General features: G+C 52.4%; 1 protein-coding gene across 2 annotated transcripts in view; it reads right to left on the reverse strand.

Annotated features, from left to right (window-relative positions):
• Positions 1-15,242, reverse strand: part of CHST3 (carbohydrate sulfotransferase 3) — a 63,206-nt gene extending 47,964 nt beyond the window's left edge. The window contains exon 1 of one of the 2 annotated variants that reach the window (XM_049854814.1): positions 15,066-15,242. The gene's annotated coding sequence lies outside the window, so the exon portion shown is untranslated. Of the gene's footprint in view, positions 1-14,436; positions 15,034-15,065 lie in introns of those variants that run through there. The other variant, XM_049854815.1, reaches the window with a different exon arrangement.
• Positions 15,243-18,037: the final 2,795 nt, after the last annotated feature.

Genomic DNA, 18,037 nt, shown 5'->3' on the forward strand with positions numbered 1-18,037 from the left:
CACTGAGAGCAACAGCAAAGCACTGCATGCCGGGTAATCACCAGGGCCAGGCCCAGTCATGGAGGCCGTTTGTTTCCAGGCCTTCTTCCACAGACAGGCACTGCTCGGGCAAGGGTGGGACTGGCACCAGAGTGGAGAAGGAGCTGGCCTCCAATGCCTCGCAGAGGGCCCCTATGGCTTCAGAAGCGCTCCAGGAAAAACCATGACTCATTGCCCAAGGGAAATAAGAGTTTTTCTCTCACCCTGGACAGTTATTCACACTACAACAGAGGGACCCATTGCCTGCCCCGGTGACTGCAGAATGAATCAGAAAGGCTAGCCCTAGACAGAGCGTGGTCTGCACTGCTCAGGGTAGGAGAGCAGCCAATTCCTCTCCTCCTTCCAGAAGAAACTGGGCCCCTATCCCCGCCTCTGCAGAAGAAGACTGAGACGTTGAAAATCTGAGTCTCAGCGTCTTCTCTTTTGGCTGAGGGAGCTCAGGCAAGCTAGGAAAGCTCTCTAAGCCTAACTGTGTTCACCTGGAAAATGGGGATAATCGTGTCTCTTCTGCAAGTTTGTGGTGAGGGAGATCACTAATGTGCCTGCCAGTCAGTGTGGGTGCAGTGACTGCCCCCCAGCTCTGGCCCGGCTGTGGTCTGTGTGGGGAGGGGGCCCGAGGCACAGCAGCAGCTGGAGCAGCCTGGCATCCTGTGCCCACAGTCCAGGCTGAGAGACTGGCACACATCTCCAGCTTGACTCATTCTCCTTTTCCAGGTCCCGCCCATCAAAAACTCTATAACCGCCTCCTGAGCCCTGTGCTCCTTACAGAGAAGAGAGTCAACAGAAGTTTTAAAGAGACCCTCTCACCCCAAACAACCATGTCAGCAGGGTTTGCATGGCCAAGAAAGCTGGGCACTCCCTGCCACCCCCTAGATGGATCTACAATCTCTAAGAAGCTCTGGAGTGACCCACATTCTGAGATGAAAACTCCCCTGGCACTTCCTGACTGCACCACACAACCTGACAGGCACAGGTCGGGTACCCCACCTCTTATCACTCTTCACTTGAGGCTGGATGGTAGAGTAGCTAAAAGCACAGGCTTTGGAGTCTCTGGAGTTGGACAACCGTGGGTCCCAGTTCTGGCTGTGTGTCCTTGGGCAAGTCACTTAACCTCTCTGGGTCTCAGCGTTGCATCTGTAAAATGGGGCTACCTCATACAATCAGACTGATGCTAACAAAGTACTAAGCCCGCAGATGCGTAATACATAAAGAGCTCTCAGATACTCAGCTGTATACTCTGGAAGTCGGGGCCTATGTCTATCAGTCTCTAAATCCCCTCTAGGACAGGGCACAGTGCTGGGCACACACCTCAACCAGCCTTTATATATTTAGAGTGATCCCAGTAGAACAGCAGGCACTATTCTCAAAGGAAAAGCAGACATAACACAAGCTCATGAGACGTCCTGTGCCCAGGATCCCGATCAGATGGCCTTATGGGAAGCTCTTTGTGCCCATCAATACTTCCAGAAGCTCCAGCCTCAGAGCAGGGCTGGGGAGGGAGCTCCTGGCAGGGAGGACAGAGGTGGGGGGTGGGAGACAGCAGCTCAGGAGGGGAACTCAGGGCAGAGAGGGGGAGCTGGCCTGACCCTGCCACCTGGGGCTTTGGCACTGAGGTCACCAGGAGAGACACAGAAGGCAGACTAGCAGGTGGGTGGCAGATGGTGACACTCAGTGATGTCATGTTTTCCCAAAATGACTCAACAGCATGCCCTGAGCTGTGAAGGGTGAGCAGTGCACTCCGGCCCCACGCGTCCTGCCCTCCAGGCCTGCCCGGCATCTCTCCTTCCCACCACCCCCGTCCTTCCCGTCCCAGGGACCCCAGGAGTAGGTGCAGTCCCCACCACTGCCTCTACCCTGTCTCTCCAATCTCCACATTGAGGAAAGACCCAAGTGCCAGACAGACCTGAGTCTGATTACCACCTCTGACTCCTCCTGGCTGAGGGGCCTTGGATGGGTTACTCTACCTCTCTGAGCTTCAGTTTCCTCATCTGTAAAATGGAGACATTACTAACAACCTTGCGGGGTTGTATGAGACTTAGTGAGAAGTCTGTTAACCACTTGGCACAGAGCAGGTGCTTAGTAAATAGAAAGTATGACATTCAAGGCCTTCTACAATCTGACCACAACTTGCTTTTCTAGCTACCTTAAAAAAAAAAGGGACCGGCACATCCTTCTTGAGTGTTTATTGTATGCCAGACACTGCTCTAAATGCTTACAGAGAAACTCACTGTATTGTCCTATCACCCCCATGTGGTATGTGTATGTACCACTGGAAGCTCCATTGACAGATGAGGAGACTGAGGCACAGAGAGGTTAAGTAGCTTGGGCATGGTCACATAGCCAGTAAGTGGGAAGCCAGATGTCTTGAGTAGCTAGTGCTGCAATAACAGAAATACCACAAATGGATGGCTTTAACAAACAAAAATTTATTCTCTCACAGTTTAGGAGGCTAGAAGTCTAAATTCAGGGCGCCAGCTCCAGGGGACGGCTTTCTCTCTGTGTTGGTTCTGGCGGAAGGTCCTTGTCATCAATCTTCCCCTGGTCTAGGAGTTTCTCAGCTCAGGAACCCTGGGTCCAAAAGATGTACTCTGCTCCTGGTGTTTCTTTCTTGGTAGTACAGAGGTCCCTCTCCTCTCTGCTGACTTCTCTCTTTTACATCTTAAAAGAGATTGACTCAAGATACAACCTAATCCTGGGAATTGTGTCCTACCTCACTAACATAATTGCCTCTAATCCTGCCTCATTAACATCATTAAAAAACCAATCAACTTATGCTGTGGAGTTGATTTCCGATTCCGACTCATAGAGACAACACATAGGATAATCACATCAGATCACAAAATGGTGGACAGCCACACAATACTGGGAATCATGGCCTAGCCAAGCTGATACACATTTTGGGGGAACACAATTCAATCCATAACGCCAGGTTAGCCCAGCTCCAGGGCCTGGGTATGTAACCACTATTCCATTCTGCCTCACCTCTTTCTCTCTCTCCTTTGAGTACCCTACCAATTACAGTTCAGGCCAGCTGGGCTGCACACCATTATTGCATTAGATCTGAACTTTCCCATCTCCATGCTTTGCCAGGGTTTCCTGCTTCTAGCAGAACATCCACCTCCTCCACAAAGTCTTCCCCAGCTCCTCCGTCATGTCTACCTTTGTGGGCTCATCACAATTGATCTCCTCTCTTACCTAGCCTGAAGGTGCCTCCTGTTACCCAAAGCCCACCTTGCATGGTGTCAGGTGTGACCAGGCACGTAGTCCCTAGGCAGGTGATGTGGTAGGTGGTATGGAGGTTGGGTCCAGCACTTGGGAGTCCCCTTCCTTCTACAAGGACAGCTCAGAGGGATGAAGCTGGAACTACAGAGCAGCTCCTTCCCATTCCTGGGAGAGGCAGCCACTGCCAGCCCAGCATCCTTTTCTTTGCTCAGGGGAACTGACTCAGGCATGGGTGGCTTCTCTTGCCTAGAGGTCAGGACTGGACCCTGGAGAAGTTTAACCAACATCCACAAGGCAACAGAATTGGGCCCCCTTTGCTGGCGGTGTTAGGTCGTGAGGCCCATAGTACAACCATCTACAAGCCCAAGTAACTCACAGGGGTGTCATCTAGGGGAAGGTAGGCAGTAGGGGGCCTGGTAGAGGCTCTCAGAGGGTCTCAGGCCCATCCTCAGTCTGGCCAGGACAGAAGAGCAGGTCGTTCAGGCTCAGGATCCCAGCGGAGTGCCCACTGGGTGATGATCATGAGGGGTGGTCTGCCTGGGGCCAGCTTTCCAAGTTCCCTTCCTGTCTCACATTTGTCTTGGGCCCACGTCAGCTGCCCCCAATCACTGTGATCCATCATCTCTGCCCAGACACAGGTCACCCTGATCCGTCATCCTCCAGCCAGAAGTCTCTACATCCCAGGTCCCACGTCATATCTCTCACTCATTTGCTCCATCACCAGGCATGAGCACCTCTGCCTGCCTGGGGCTGTGCCCAGCTCTGGGGACATAATGTAGACACTGTCCTGCCCTCACAGTGCTCAAAACCTTGTGGAGACCACAGACCATGAAGCAAGCAAGCGTTAACACTGTGAAATGTGATGAGGAGGGAAGCGCAGGCAGTCCCAGGGGAGGGCCACCGCTCTAGACTTGGGGTCAGTGGATGGGTCCCAGGAGAGCGTGACATCTAAGCTGAGGCCCGAGGTGCATGAGAGCTGCCAGAGGAAAGTGGGCAGGAAACAGTGTTCTCAGGAGCTGAAAAGGCCCCAGAGAGCAAGACGTGTCTGTCTGAGAGACGAGGACAGCTTGGGATGCTGGCACGCCGACAAGGTGCGGACTGGTCAAAGGGGCTAGGGAATAAATATTTGCAGAAGAATCACCGGGACTGCAGAAGGCTGAGTGTTCCAAGCAGGGTGGGGTTTTGGACTTGCTGGGGCAGCCACTGTGGAGACAGAGCCCCGCTCACACCAGCTCCTCCTTTTAACTTAAATCCCTCCTGCCACCATCTGCACTGCTGTCTGAGAGCAGGTCAGAGCAGACGGGGCAGCGCCAGCAGATGGCCAGGCCGTACAAGAGGCCCGTTGAGTGGACCAATCTCAGGAACGTTATACTGAACGAAAGAAACCTGTCACAAAGGACCATATCGTGTGTAGTTCTGTTTGTATGAAATGTCCACAATAGGCAAATCCACAGAGACAGAAAGAAAATTGGTAGTTGTGGTTGCCTAGGGCTGGGGGCAAAAGGGGTGGAAGATAATAGGGAATGGCTGCTGACGGGCACGGGCTTCTTTCTGGGGTGTTGCGAATGTTCTAGAAATGTGGTGATGGTTGCACAACTCTGTGAACATACTGAAAACCACTGAATTGTACACTTAGTGGGTGAATTATATCTCCACAAAGCTGTTATTTAAAAAATAAAACAAAAGAGGTCGTTGTACAATCAGAAAGGTCCTGCCCAGGTCAGCTGGTGGGTGCCAGAATCAGACTTGGGGAAGGCTGAGGCTCAAAATTTCACTTTCAGTGCCCACAGCCGGCCCAGGGCTACCCCTGACGCCAACTTCTCCAGAACTTCCTAGCCAGAAACCAGGGCGGGTCCTGCTCATGGTTACTAAATGGCCATTCAAGTGTGCCATTTCTCCTTTCGGCTGCTGCCACAAACAGGGCAGACACAATCAGGTGGTTTCCTGGCAGGCCTAAGAGCACAGACTCTGGGGCCAGGCTGCTGGGCTCAGACCCAGCTCTGCCACTCACCAGCTGTCTGTGTAGCTCTGTTTTCCCATCTGTAATACGGTGATAACGACGGTACCTACCTCATGAGTTTCCTGTGAAAACTCATTAATGCCTGAAAGGCGCTTGGGACAGCACTGGGCATGCTAGGTGCTATCATCAATATCTCCCATGTACACAATACTGGGGAAGCGAGCACAACTTGTCCAAGGCAAGGTCATGGAAGCTCCATAGACACATTCAAACTCCCTGAGAGACCGAATTGCTGGGCTGAGGGCTGTGGGGATCATGGTCTAGGGGAACATCTAGTTCAATTGGCATAGCAGAGTTTATAAAGATGTTCTACGTTCTACTGTGGTGAGTAGCATCTAGGATATTCCACTGGTCTCACCCCTTTGGGAGCAAGGAAGAATGAAGAAAACTAAAGATACATGGGAAAGATTAATCCAAAGGACTAATGGACCACATCTGCCACGGCCTCCACCAGACTGAGTCCAGTACAACTAGATGGTGCCCGGCTACCACCACTGACTGCTCTGACAGGGATCACAATAGAGGGTCCCGAATAGAGCTGGAGAAAAATGTAGAACAGAATTCTAACTCAAAAAGAAAAATCAGACTTGCTGGCCTGACAGAAACTGGAGAAACCCTGAGAGTATGGTCCCCGGATACCCTTTCAGCTCAGTAATGAAGTCACTCCTGAGGGTCACCCTTTAGCCAAAGATTGGACAGGCCCATAAAACAAAGTGAGACTATAGGGGTGCACCAGCCCAGGGGCAATGACTAGAAGGCAGGAGGGAATCGGAAAGCTGGTAACAGGGAACCCAAAGTTGAGAAAGGAGACTGTTGCTGTGTTGTGGGATTGTTAACCAATGTCATAAAACAATATGCGTACTAACTGCTTAATGAGAAACTAGTTTGTTCTGTAAATCTTCTTCTAAAGTACAATAATATATATATATATATTTTTTTTTCCTGTGTACAGTGGAGGCTGTCATGTTCCCTTTCTAAGCCCTACCCCCTGGTACCTGTACCAAATTCAAAAGAAGGAGGAAAAGTGAAAAAGAAATAGCATGACTCAAAATAAAAACAGGACAAGGCCGCCTGGCGCAGTGGTTAAAGCACTTAGCTGCTAGCCAGAATGTCAGTGGTTTGAACCCACCAGCTGCTCCATGGTAGAAAAATGTGGCAATCTGCTCCCGTAAAGATTACAGCCTAGGAAACCCTATGGGCAATTCTACCCTGTCCTATAGGATTGCTTTGAGTAGTCAGAATGAACTCCATGGAAGTGGGTTTGGTTTTGCCTGTCCTTTATAGTGGAGAATGTTTTGGTTCTTCATTCCTCTTGAGAGTGCCTTCCCCTTCCTGACTCCCAGGCTCTAGGTTTCTAATCTCAGGGTCTCTTCAAACACCTCTGTCCTTAACCCTGCAGCAACAGGCCCACAAGTCTCTCTCGGTCTCCCTCACAAGCCCTGGGCTCTTCTCCAGAAAAAGGCCGGGCGCCCCCAACCCCACCCTGTGTTGTCTGAGTTGTGAAATTCCTTGCTGAAAATAAGTGTAGCCTCAGCTAGAGGGGTGGCCCAGTTTGTTTTAAAAATATTTCCTCAGATAGCACCGCGTTGGCTCAGACATGTTAGCACCTTCCAGAATCCTACAGATGGTACAGCAGCTGGAGAGGAAGCGGGAAGCGTGCGGTGGGGAGGGGAGCGTGAGAGGCCGAAGCCAACCCTCAGGTAGCTATGGGAACTCGTCTGTGCCCAGGTGGCAACGCAAGTGTGAACAAGAGTGCGCACACCCACAGCAGATCAACCTGTAGAGCCTTGTTACGAACTGGGACTTTCCTCAGAAACCCAGTAAGCAGAACAAATAAACCGGTGAGGTGCCTGGAAGCCCCCCCGACCAGGCCTCTGAGGGGTCCCTGTGAGCTCTGGGGCTCCTCGGAACCTAGTTTGAAAACCCCTGTTAAAGGACTCACACCTTTCTTTGGTGGAGTGAATGTCAAATTGTTTTAAAATAATAACTTCCTGAGGGAAGATGAGATTATCATTCTAAGAAATTCTGATTAGAACCTAATACAGCGAATGCCACAGCTCTTGAGGAATCGGGCCTCAGAAAGCGCAGTGACTGGCCCCATCCACCACTCACATCTGTGGTACTCCTCAGAGAAGGCCGTGCACTCGGGCCTGGGGCTATCAGGCAGGGAACGCGTGGTGAACAGCGACACAGCACGACCACGCTCTCGGCTGTGCGGGCCAATTCTAACTGCTTAAGTTCCGTCATAGTGTCCTGGTGCTGTTGTCACAGAAATGCCTTGAGCAGATGGCTTCGGTGAACAGACGTTTATTTTCTCACAGCTCAGGAGGCTAGAAGTCCAGATTCAGGGCACTGGTTCTAGGGGAAGGCTCTGTCTCTCTCTGTTGGCTCTGGGGAAGGTCTTCGCTTCTTTCAGCTTCTGTTCCTCAGTTCCTTGGTGATCTCCCTGTGGCATTTATCATCCCCTGTTTGTCCCTGCTTGTGTCTATGCCTAATCTGCTCTTTTTATATCTCCTAAGTGATAAGGTTTAAGACCTACCCTACACTGCTAGGGCCTCATTCACATAACAAAGAAACCCCTATTCCAAATGGGATTACACACACAGGTATATGGTTAGGATTCCAATACACACTTTGGGGTGACACAATGCCATCCATAACACACACATTAATTCACTTACAATACTCTGAGCTAAATTACTACTACCATGCCCCCTCTTACAGTTTGGGAAGCAAAGACCTGACAGATTAAGGGATTTGCCTGAGGTCACACAGTTACTAAACTGTATCATGGGCATTCCCACTCAGGCAACCTGGCTTCAGAAAATCTGCGCTCTTATAGTTTTACTCTGACACACATGGGGTCGCCAGGAGTCAGGGCTGACTCAATGGCAGCTAACAGCAAAAACAGATGTATAGTGGCATCTCAGTATCGTTTTAACTTGCGATTCCCTAATGACATATAGTGTTGAACATCTTTTCACATGCTTATTTGTCATCTGTATATCTTCTTTGGTGATGTGTCTGTTCATATCCTTTGCTGCTTTTTAGTTGGATTGTTTTGTTTTGTATATTGTTAAGTTTTAAGAATTCTTTGTATATTTTGAATACAAGTCCTTTATCATAAAAAAGAAAAGAAAATCTGCGCTTTTAACCACTATATAATTTGCCTTTCAGGATGAGCATGCCCTGCGTTTGATTACCTGGGTCTGTGTGTGTACACGCATGTACTCGTACCTGCAAATGTTGCTTCAGGGTGCACCTGTGACGTGTCTGGCTATCTACTGGGGCCGGGGGGGAGCGTATCTGAGTCGCGTGTACACGTGCAGGCTATGCATGTATTTGTACAAGTCTGCCCATGACAACATATGTGATGGTCTGTGAGGATGTGACGGGCAGCCCAGACCACCGGCCCATCTCTCACAAGGCTTCAGGATGTGGTGCTCACCTCTCGTGAGAGTTAACTTTATGTGACAACAACTTGGCTCAGCTATAAAAAACCTGTTGCTGCTGAGTTGTTTCTGAGGCAGCGCAGTGGTTAAGAGCTGTGGCTGTTAACCAAAAGATCGGCAGTTCGAGTCCGCCAGCCGCTCCTTGGAAGCCCTACGGGGCAGCTCTACTCTGTCCTTTGGGGTCGCTATGAGTCGGACTCGACGGCAGTGGGTTTGGTTTTTTGGTTTATAGCCACTGCTGTGGAGTCTGACTCTAGGACGGAGCAGAACTGGCCCGTAGGGTTTCCAGGGAGCAGCTGAGGGATTCAAACTGCCAATCTTTTGGTTAGCAGCCAAACACTTAACCACTGCACCACCAGGGCTCCGGCTCGGCTATAGACCAAGTTATTTAATCAAATACTAATCTAGGTATTGTTGTGAAGACACTCTGTAGATGTGATTAACATCTACAATCACTTGAGTTTAAGTAAAGGAGATTACTCTCGACAATGTGGGTGGGCCTCATCCAGTCAGTTGAAGGCCTTTAAGAGCAAAAACTGAGATTGCAGGGAACAAGAAAATTCTGCCTCAAGGTTACAGCATCAACTCCTGCAGTTTTCTGCCTCCCAGCTTGTCCTGCAGATTTCAGACTTACCAGCCCCTGCAAACGCATGAGCCAACTCCTTAAAATTAGTTGATCTATCTATATTTATTTATATATCTATTCCACCACTTATCTATCAGTTTGCCATACTGTGGTGGCTTGCATGTTACTATGATGCTGGAAACTACGCCACTGGTATTTCAGACACCAGCAGGGTCATCCAAGGTGGACTGGTTTCAATGGAGCTTCCAGACTAAGGCACACTAGGAGGAAGACCCTGGTGATCGCCTTCTGAAAACTAGCCAGTGAAAACCCTAAGCATCACAAGAGAACATGGTCTGATACTGTGCTGGAAGATGAGCCCCCTAGGTGGGAAGGCGCTTCACAATGGACTCAAACATGCCAGTGGTCATGAAGATAGCCTAGGACCGGGTAAAGTTCCACTCTGTTACACATAAGATTGCCAAAGGTCACCATGAGTCGGAGCCGACTCGACAGCAACTAACTGTAACAACGTGCACCTATCGCCTGTTTGTCTACCATCTCCTATTGGTTCTGGATCTCTGGAGAACCCTCTCTGGCAGCCCGGCAGCAGCAGGACAAAGAGGCTCCCCGCCTGGAGGCAGGACCTAGAGCCTTCAAGCAGTGCACTGCTCCCCAGATCTGAGGTTTCAGGGTTTGCTGACCCAACGCAGCACAGCCACATACCATGGAAAGAGGTCCCTCGGCCACTCCTGGCGCCGGAGGTGGGTGTCCTCAGCTGCTAATTCCACCCTAGAGCCCTCCCCTTCTCACCAGTTGCTGGGTTTAGAGTTGGGCAACCGGATAAATTGAAGTTATTAAGTTATCATGAATTTGCTTCTCATTCCACAGACATAGTAATTACAATAGTGCTTCTGAGGTTCTTGAAATCACTGGAGTGGTCTTACACCACCCCACCGCTGAACTGATACGACTCCCACCAAAAGCAAAGCAGCCCGACATTTTAGTTAGTCTGGGAAGCACTGTCATGGTACGTGTATAGTTTTGAGGGTTTCTTTGCAAAAGGACCCCATTTTGAAAGGACTCAGAGGGGAAAGCTATCTTTGGCCTGTCCATCCGAAACCAATGTTTAAGATGCAAAGTTCCATCAGGTGCCACACAACTGGAAAAAAGGCCCACGGTTCTCCACCATCAAAATAAAATTCATCCACCGACGGAAACCAAAACCAAACCTGTTGCGGCTGAGTCGATTCTGACTCATAGTGACATTATAGTACAGAATAGAACTGCCCCAAAGGGTTTCTAAGGAGCAGCTGGTGGATTCAAACTGCCAGTCTTTTGGTTAGCAGCCTCAGCTCTTAACCACTGCGCCACTAGAGCCCCAATGGACGGACAGACCACCTTTACCACTCCCAGCAGGGCCAGGGCTCAAAGACTCACCCAGGGAGAGTAGGGCTGGGATGGAACCCCTGGGGGACAAGTCTTTTCTCCCATATGCTCCTCTGGTCCACCTGCCCCAGCAGGACATGGACTGGCGGTGGCCAGCGTATTCCCATGTTCCCCACTAGAGGCTCCAAAGTCAAAGAGGAGGGACAGGACCGAGGGAGGAGGGTGGGAGGCAGCTAGGGAGCCAGGTGTAAGAATGGTGGCCAAATCGCTTCCCAGGTCGGTTTTGAGGCGCCTGTTTACTGTGGAGTTCAGGAGAGGCTGACTGAGAACTGGCATATTTATTTTCCACACTTTTCCTCCAAATCCCTTTCAGAGAGCCCTCCCAGTCCCAGTGATAGATTTCCCAGGACCCAGAGAAACTGCAGTCCCTCAGAACACAAGCCATCTTTGTGAACAGGCCTGGGCACGTGGAAAGGGAGGGCTGGGGGAGACATGAGGTTAGTGGTATGTCCCTGATCGTGGTCAGGGGCTCCCGTGGCCCCATCCTTCCACCTGGCGGGGGGCCAGGAATGACCAGGGTGACTCGGGGTGATGGAGAAACAAGGCTGAAGTCTGTTTCCCTTCCACCATGGCATGAACTCTCTGGGCCCGCCAGGGGCCAACCCACACCCAGCTGTGGGACCCGCAGGCTCAGTGTGGGCAAGCACTACTCTGTTGTTTCTTTAGCCATCAGAGAAGAAAAGGGCACCAGCATCACTTCTATTTAAGGAATGAGAAGGAGAACAGTCCTGCTGCCTGCATGGCTTCATAAAGACCTCTCTGAATCTGTTTCCTTGAGGACAGCTTCCTCCTGCTCCTTGCTTTCCTTTGACTTCCCAGCAAAGGCACTCACAGACCCTCCCCAGGCTTCATCCATCACCTAACTCCACCTCTAAGTGTCAGACACGGGATGGGCACCAGGGAAAGACTGCCAGGATGTGGCCCTTTATATTCACAAGGTAAGTGACAGCAGGAGGTGGTAGTTGAGGGCAAGGGTCGATAGAGAAAGGAGTATGGTAATCTACTTGAGAATGTTTTAGTTTACCTGGCAATTTCTCCCACACCCAAGGGGTGACCACGAGACACCTGAGCCCCCACTTCTCAGGTAAGCAGAGATCTCTGACCTGAGTTACTGCAGCATCTCCCTGCATTCACCCCTGAGCTGCCCTCCCCTAATCGTTTCCTGACTCCTGAGTCACTGGAAGTCTCCAGCACCTGGGCCACCCAGCCATTGACGGCATGGCCATGGTGTAACCCAGGCTGGGCAGGGTGTGTGGAAAAAGAGGACCGCTGTTGTTGTTGTTAGGTGCCATCGAGTCGGTTCCAACTCATAGCGACCCTACGCACAACAGAACGAAACACTGCCTGGTCCTGTGCCATCCTTACAATCGTTGTTATGCTTGAGCTCATTGTTGCAGCCACTGTGTCAATCCACCTCATTGAGGGTCATCTTCTTTTCCGCTGACCCTGTACTCTGCCAAGCATGACCTCCTTCTCCAGGGACTTATACCTCCTGACAGGCTAAGCAGGGTGTGTGGAAAAAGAGGACCGCAGTCTACCTATAAAACAACCTCCATGTCAGTAAGTGGAATGGGTGCTGTTTCCTTGATGCCATGGAGAACTAGGAGGGACCTGAGAGATAGCCTGGCATGACGGAGACAGCAAGAATTCCTGAGTCACACTGCCCAGGTTCAAATCCTAGCTTTGTCCCTAACCAACTAGGTGACCTTGAAAAAATTACTCAACTTTTCTAAGCCTCAGTTTCCTAATATGTAAAATGGGAGATAAAACACAAACCTTCTACAGATGCAAGGGCTTAATGAGATAATGTATGCAGAGCCTCTGGTGCACAAAAGGCAAAATTAAGGTAGAAAGATGGTGGGGAAGGGACTGGCTGTAGAGTTCAACCTGAATTTAGGGGTGGCCAAACCCAGACTGGCGTCTCTGGCTGATGCAAAAGGTTAACGTGCTCAGCTGCTAACTGAAAGGTTGGAGGTTTGAGTCCACCCAGATGTGCCTCAGAAGAAAGGCCTGTGATCTCCTTCCAAAAAATCAGCCATTGAAAACCTACGGAGCACAGTTCTACTCTGACACACATGGGGTCACCATGAGTCAGGATCAACCTGATGGCAGCTGGTTAAGCCCAGACCGGCCCCTCTCGTTCTCGGGCCACAGTCCTTGACACTGCTCACATGCTTTGCTTATTTTCACATTAATGCCATTCAGAAGCTTGAAAAGCACAGTGGATCTAATCAGAATTCTTCACAAGGGGCTGGGGGTAGGGAACGACACATTTCTTTGCCATTACATGCCCAGGCCACCCCCATATCCTTGCATGCTGTCTCTCCCACACCAGCTGGGTATCATTCCCAAAACTGCTTGCAATCCCAATTCCAGGACATGGGATGTTTCTGATCTTCTGGGAAGCTCATGCCAGCTGGCATGGAGGAACCCACTCCAGGGCTCAATGCAGAGACTGTTTGTGACCGCCCCTCCACCTGCCACCACCACAACCACAGAGCCAAACCCCTGCTGGAGGACACAGCTCCTAGATCTTTCATGAGACCCATCTCCAGCTAGGCCAGCAGAGCTAGGAAGGAAACAGGTGCCCCGCCAATTCTACCGGCTCCCATGATCCAGGTACCCCTGTACATGCCCGCCAGCCTGGCCCAGCTCTTCTTCCCACTTACCCATCCCTCTTCCGTGAAGCTAGGAGATGGGAGGGTTGATGGGATGGAACCCTCGCCCTGCTGTAGGTCTAAAATGTTCTCTAAGTCTGCAGGTGGGAGGAAAGAGTGGCCCCTAGGCAGGATCTGTCTCTTGGAAGGTGTGATCCTGGGGCTTTCCCACAAAGGGCTCTAACCTTCTTAGAATCATGCCGGGATATGGCAGGCCCAGGGCACACCAGATGGCTGTTGCTGGGTTGTCTCTGATACTGACACTCACTTCTCTTTTGAGATCCCACGTTGATAGCCAAGATGCCTGCAAGCTACAGACCCCACCCACACAAACCCCACTCTCCCCCAGCTTAGCCAGACAAGAAATGGAGCTTTTCCTATTGTCCCTCTTTGGGGGTCTGAGGCCAATGATGAGACTCAAGTCCCTGATGCCAGCATATAGGGCACAGTGGTGCTTGGGCCGCTTCCCCAAACAGATCAGGCGGGGCTCTCCGGAGCCCCTGCAGGAAGACTGATTCCAACCCATCTCAGGTCCACTGAGTTTAGCTCATAGTCAGTCCACAATAAATATTACCAAACAACTATTTATTGAGTACCCACTATGTGCCAGCTATTGTGCTTTACCAGTCATCTGGAGAGTCAATTCTGACTCATGATGACCACAGGTGTGTCAGAACAGAACTCTGCTCCATGGGTTTTCAATGGCTGGGGTTTTTTTTGAAGTAGACTGCCAAGTCTTTCTTCCAAGGTGCCTCCAGGTGGGCACGAACCTCCAAACTTTTGGTTAGCAGTCAAATGGGTTATTCATCAAACAATGATTTACTGAGTACCCACTAAGTGCCAGGAACTGTGCTAGGCCCAGGAAAATGCTTGGCTCCCCCAGGATACCACAGCATCAGAAACCAAACACAACTTTGGGTGCAAGGAAAATAAATAAGGCTTCAGAGAACTTACCCTGGTTTCTTCATGACCTTGAGTCTGAAACACCCCCCACCCTACACATATACACACCCAGGGCTGGAATCTCCTCACCTTGCCCAGTCAGGAAGTCCCTACGAGGAAGCATATCCGCTGGGGGGAAGGGTCTTGGCTTTCCCGAAGACCGTGTCACCGCGGCCGCCCAGCTGCCCGGCTGCGCCGTTGCCCAGAGCCTCGCCGGCCCGCCAGCCTTTTCCCTTCGCTGACAGACCTGAGCACGCCGGCTCTGAGTTTATGAATCAGTCCCTCCTCTCCCCCGGCCTCGCCTCCGGAAGGGCTGTGCACGCCCGTCACATCACCCAGACACCGAGTTGCCCCCATCACAACGCACTCCTGCTGAACCCTGAAAACCGACTGCAAAGTCTGCTCTCCCGTCTCCACTCCTCGGCCGCGGGGTCCCGGCCACGACTTCCCAAAGGCAGGGCAGCCCCTCCCCTGACCGTCGCGCTTTGGGGGCTCCCTCTCGCCGGGGCGCGGGGGGCGGGGGTTGGGGTGCTGCGGGGGAGGCGGACAAAGACCTTGGGTCGATTTCAGGAGCAGGAGGACATGTCTGGTTTGCAGATCGATACCCCCCACCCCCGACCCGCGTTCTCAGGATCGTAAATTTCCGTTTGCGGCGTGGCATGTGCCCAGACCTTGTGCGCCGTGAGGCTGTGGTTTAAGCGCTGATGAGCTGTGCGTACCTGGCAGTTGCCAATCTGGGTGCAGCAGGTCTGTGGGTGCCCGCGTGGGGCTTCCCCAAGGCGGGAACTCCCTCTCCCACGCTCCGCTTAGCCCCCTTCTGCCTCCAAAGTTTGGCGCGCGGGCCCGGGCCGCGAAGGCGGGGAGCGCACGGCTGGGCCGCCTCCCCGGCTCTGTCTGGGAGGCGGTTCCGGCGCCGCCGCCCTACTTACCCCGGCCGCCGAGGCTCCTCCGGCGGGGGCGGATCCGACTCTCCGCGCCTGGGCTCGGCCGCTGGCAGCATCCGCTCGCAACTTTTCCTCCTCTCGGAAGAGCGCGGCCCAAGCGGCTCCGGGGCTCCGGCTCCCGTGCGGGCCGGGCTCGGCGCCCCGCGGGCGGCGGGGAGACAGGGAGGCAGGCGCGGGCCGCCGGGTCCTCGCCGGGCGGGAATCGGCGCCGGGCGGGCGCAGTCGTGCGCTGCGAGCCGGGGAGCGAGCGAGCGGTCCTGCCTGGCGTCCTCCCGCTCCGGCCCGAGGCAGCGAGCGGCCCGCGGCGGCGACAGCGGATTCCTGAACCGCGGCCAAGGCGCCCGGGAGCCCTCCTGCTCCTCCTCCTCCTCTTCCTCACCCCACCCAGCTCCCACCAACCGCGCGCCCCGCAACTTGGGACCGGCTGGCGAAGTTGGAGCTGCTGGGGCTACGAGCCGGCCCGGCCGCGGGGTGCAGGGAGGGGGCAGGGGGAGGAGCTGAGGGTGGGAGGGGAGCCGCCCCCGCCCCGGGGAGCCGCGCTCGCCGGGACCCTTCTGTGGGCCTTTGTTCCGGGAGCAGCACCTCGGGCCGCCCCTCCCCCGGGACTCCATTCGGGCCGCCGGGGTCCCCCAGCCTCTCTCCCGGGCGATGTTGGGAGGAGCTCCAGGGCCCTGGGTGGGGGAGAGGCTGCACCGAGATCCCCGCAGCTTCACACTGCCAAAGCCTCCCCGCCCAGGCCGTTACCGGCACCCATTCCGTCCCTCCCCAAAGGGACCCCACTGACTGCGCGGGCTCTCTGCCCACCCTGAGCGGGGGAGGATCTTCGTGCCCCCAAGGCTTCGAAAGATCACGGCACCCCTCCCTGGGCGGTGACAGGTCACCCACCAGCCCTTCTCGATCTTCTCGCGCCTCCAGCCTAGGACCCGCTTAAAGTGAGACCCGGAAAGCCGGAAGGAAGTAGGGTCCAGGCGGAGGCTCCCGGGTACATGGGGTCCCTGTCGCCTCCGCGCGTGAAGCAGTGGACCGGCTGGGCAGCGCCGACTCTGGGGTACCCGGGTTGGCTTCGCGAGGAGCGTGGTAAAGGGCTCAGAGTTGGAGCACGAACCCAGCCTTCTATTTGCCTGAGTGCTAGTATTGCCCGTGTCCTGGAATAGCTTTTGAACCAGAGTCGCAGGACTTCCTCCTGGGACTTCCCAGCACTTACAGGCAGGAGCCAGTTCAGACCCCTCCAAGGCAGTGGCCCTGACATTCAGTGGGATATGGTAGGGTTTAGATGCAATATCTCCTGTAAAGAAGTAGGAAAATAAATAAATAAGTGAAGCAAAAGCTCAACGTCTGCACTTGGCCTCTCTCCGTCTGCACTTGGCTTCTCTCCGTCATTCTTAACATTTGTAGATGAGAAACAGGCAACAGACATCCTCCAAGTGTTTGCCCTGGGCAGCAATCAAGGAGCGGAATAGAACTGAACCTGGCCCTGGCTTTCCCACGATCCACATGGTGTGAGTGAGAGGTCCCTTTTAGTTATCTGGGTCTAGTCCAGGATTTGTACTTAACCACTGCATCACCAGGGCTTCTAGTCAGAGGTGAAAGACCGAGCAGTTGTAAAGGAAAGGTGAGAAAGGGCATTCATTCCCCAAACTGAGGGCAGGCATGTCAGCCCATACTTGGGCCTTCAGTGAAGGTGTTGTGGATGCCAGTGAGAGGGATGGGTAAAAGGCTAACCCAGGGTATTGGGAATTTTCAGCCTAAAATAGGGTTAAGGCTCATTTTCTTCCCAGAATTGCTCTGTCAAGAGAATTGGTCTCGTTTTTTACTCTTTTTTTTTTTTTTCCCCACTGAAAGAACTTTCCAGGCCAGAGGCAGAATTGCAGAGTGGTTAAGAATGTGGGAGCTTGAGTACCACTGTAACCAAGAGATTCAAGTTAATGTCACCAATAATGGGGCAAACTAACATCACTCGTCCACTGTGTCATCTCCTGCTTCTGCTGCCTCTGCTGCTGCACTTTCTCTGCCGCTGCTTCTCATCGTCACTCACCGTCTCCAGTGTTACAGCTCTCTCTCTGTCTCCTTCATCTAGGAAGGTCTCAGCACAGGGATCCCAGGCCCAAAGGACGAGCTCCAATCCTAGCTCTTTTTCTTGGTGGTGGTCAGATCCCCCTTTGCTCTGGGACTGGCTTTCCTTTAAGCCTAGCAGGATGGCAAAACCAACCAATCCCCTTGTTAGGGTTCTATACTCCTTATTTGCATGGTCCCACCCCCACGAGATTGCCATGCATTGTATTTACATTATTAGCAAGTTATCCAATCCCCTTGGTGGGCCAAAAACATCTCATTTTCATAGCCTCACCCAGTCATTTGGTGGGAGTTACAAAGACTATGGCTAAAAAAAAAAAAAAAAAAGGGGCCATATTAAGTAATTCACTACACCGCATTCAGCCTTGTGATCTCCCTCTCATGCCCCTCAGTGACAGAGCCTAACAGGGAGCAGCTGGCAAAGCAGAAATGTGGTTTGCAGAGTCCGACACCAATATCACAAAGCAGAGTCTAGAAGGGTAAGTTTGGAGCTGAGAGACAACGAGTTCATAACTGGCCCAGGCTTCTTCTACTTCTGGTCTTCTCCCTATTAGCATTACAAGCCAAAGCAGGAATCTGCCTAGAAAGTAGATAAAGTGAAAAAGTATATCAATATAATATTCTAATATATTTTAAATTAATTCAATAAGGCCATGTTGTTCCCTAAAAATACA

The sequence above is a fragment of the Elephas maximus genome, chromosome 16 (genome assembly GCF_024166365.1).
Source record: "Elephas maximus indicus isolate mEleMax1 chromosome 16, mEleMax1 primary haplotype, whole genome shotgun sequence".
Taxonomy (NCBI): Eukaryota; Metazoa; Chordata; class Mammalia; order Proboscidea; family Elephantidae; genus Elephas; species Elephas maximus.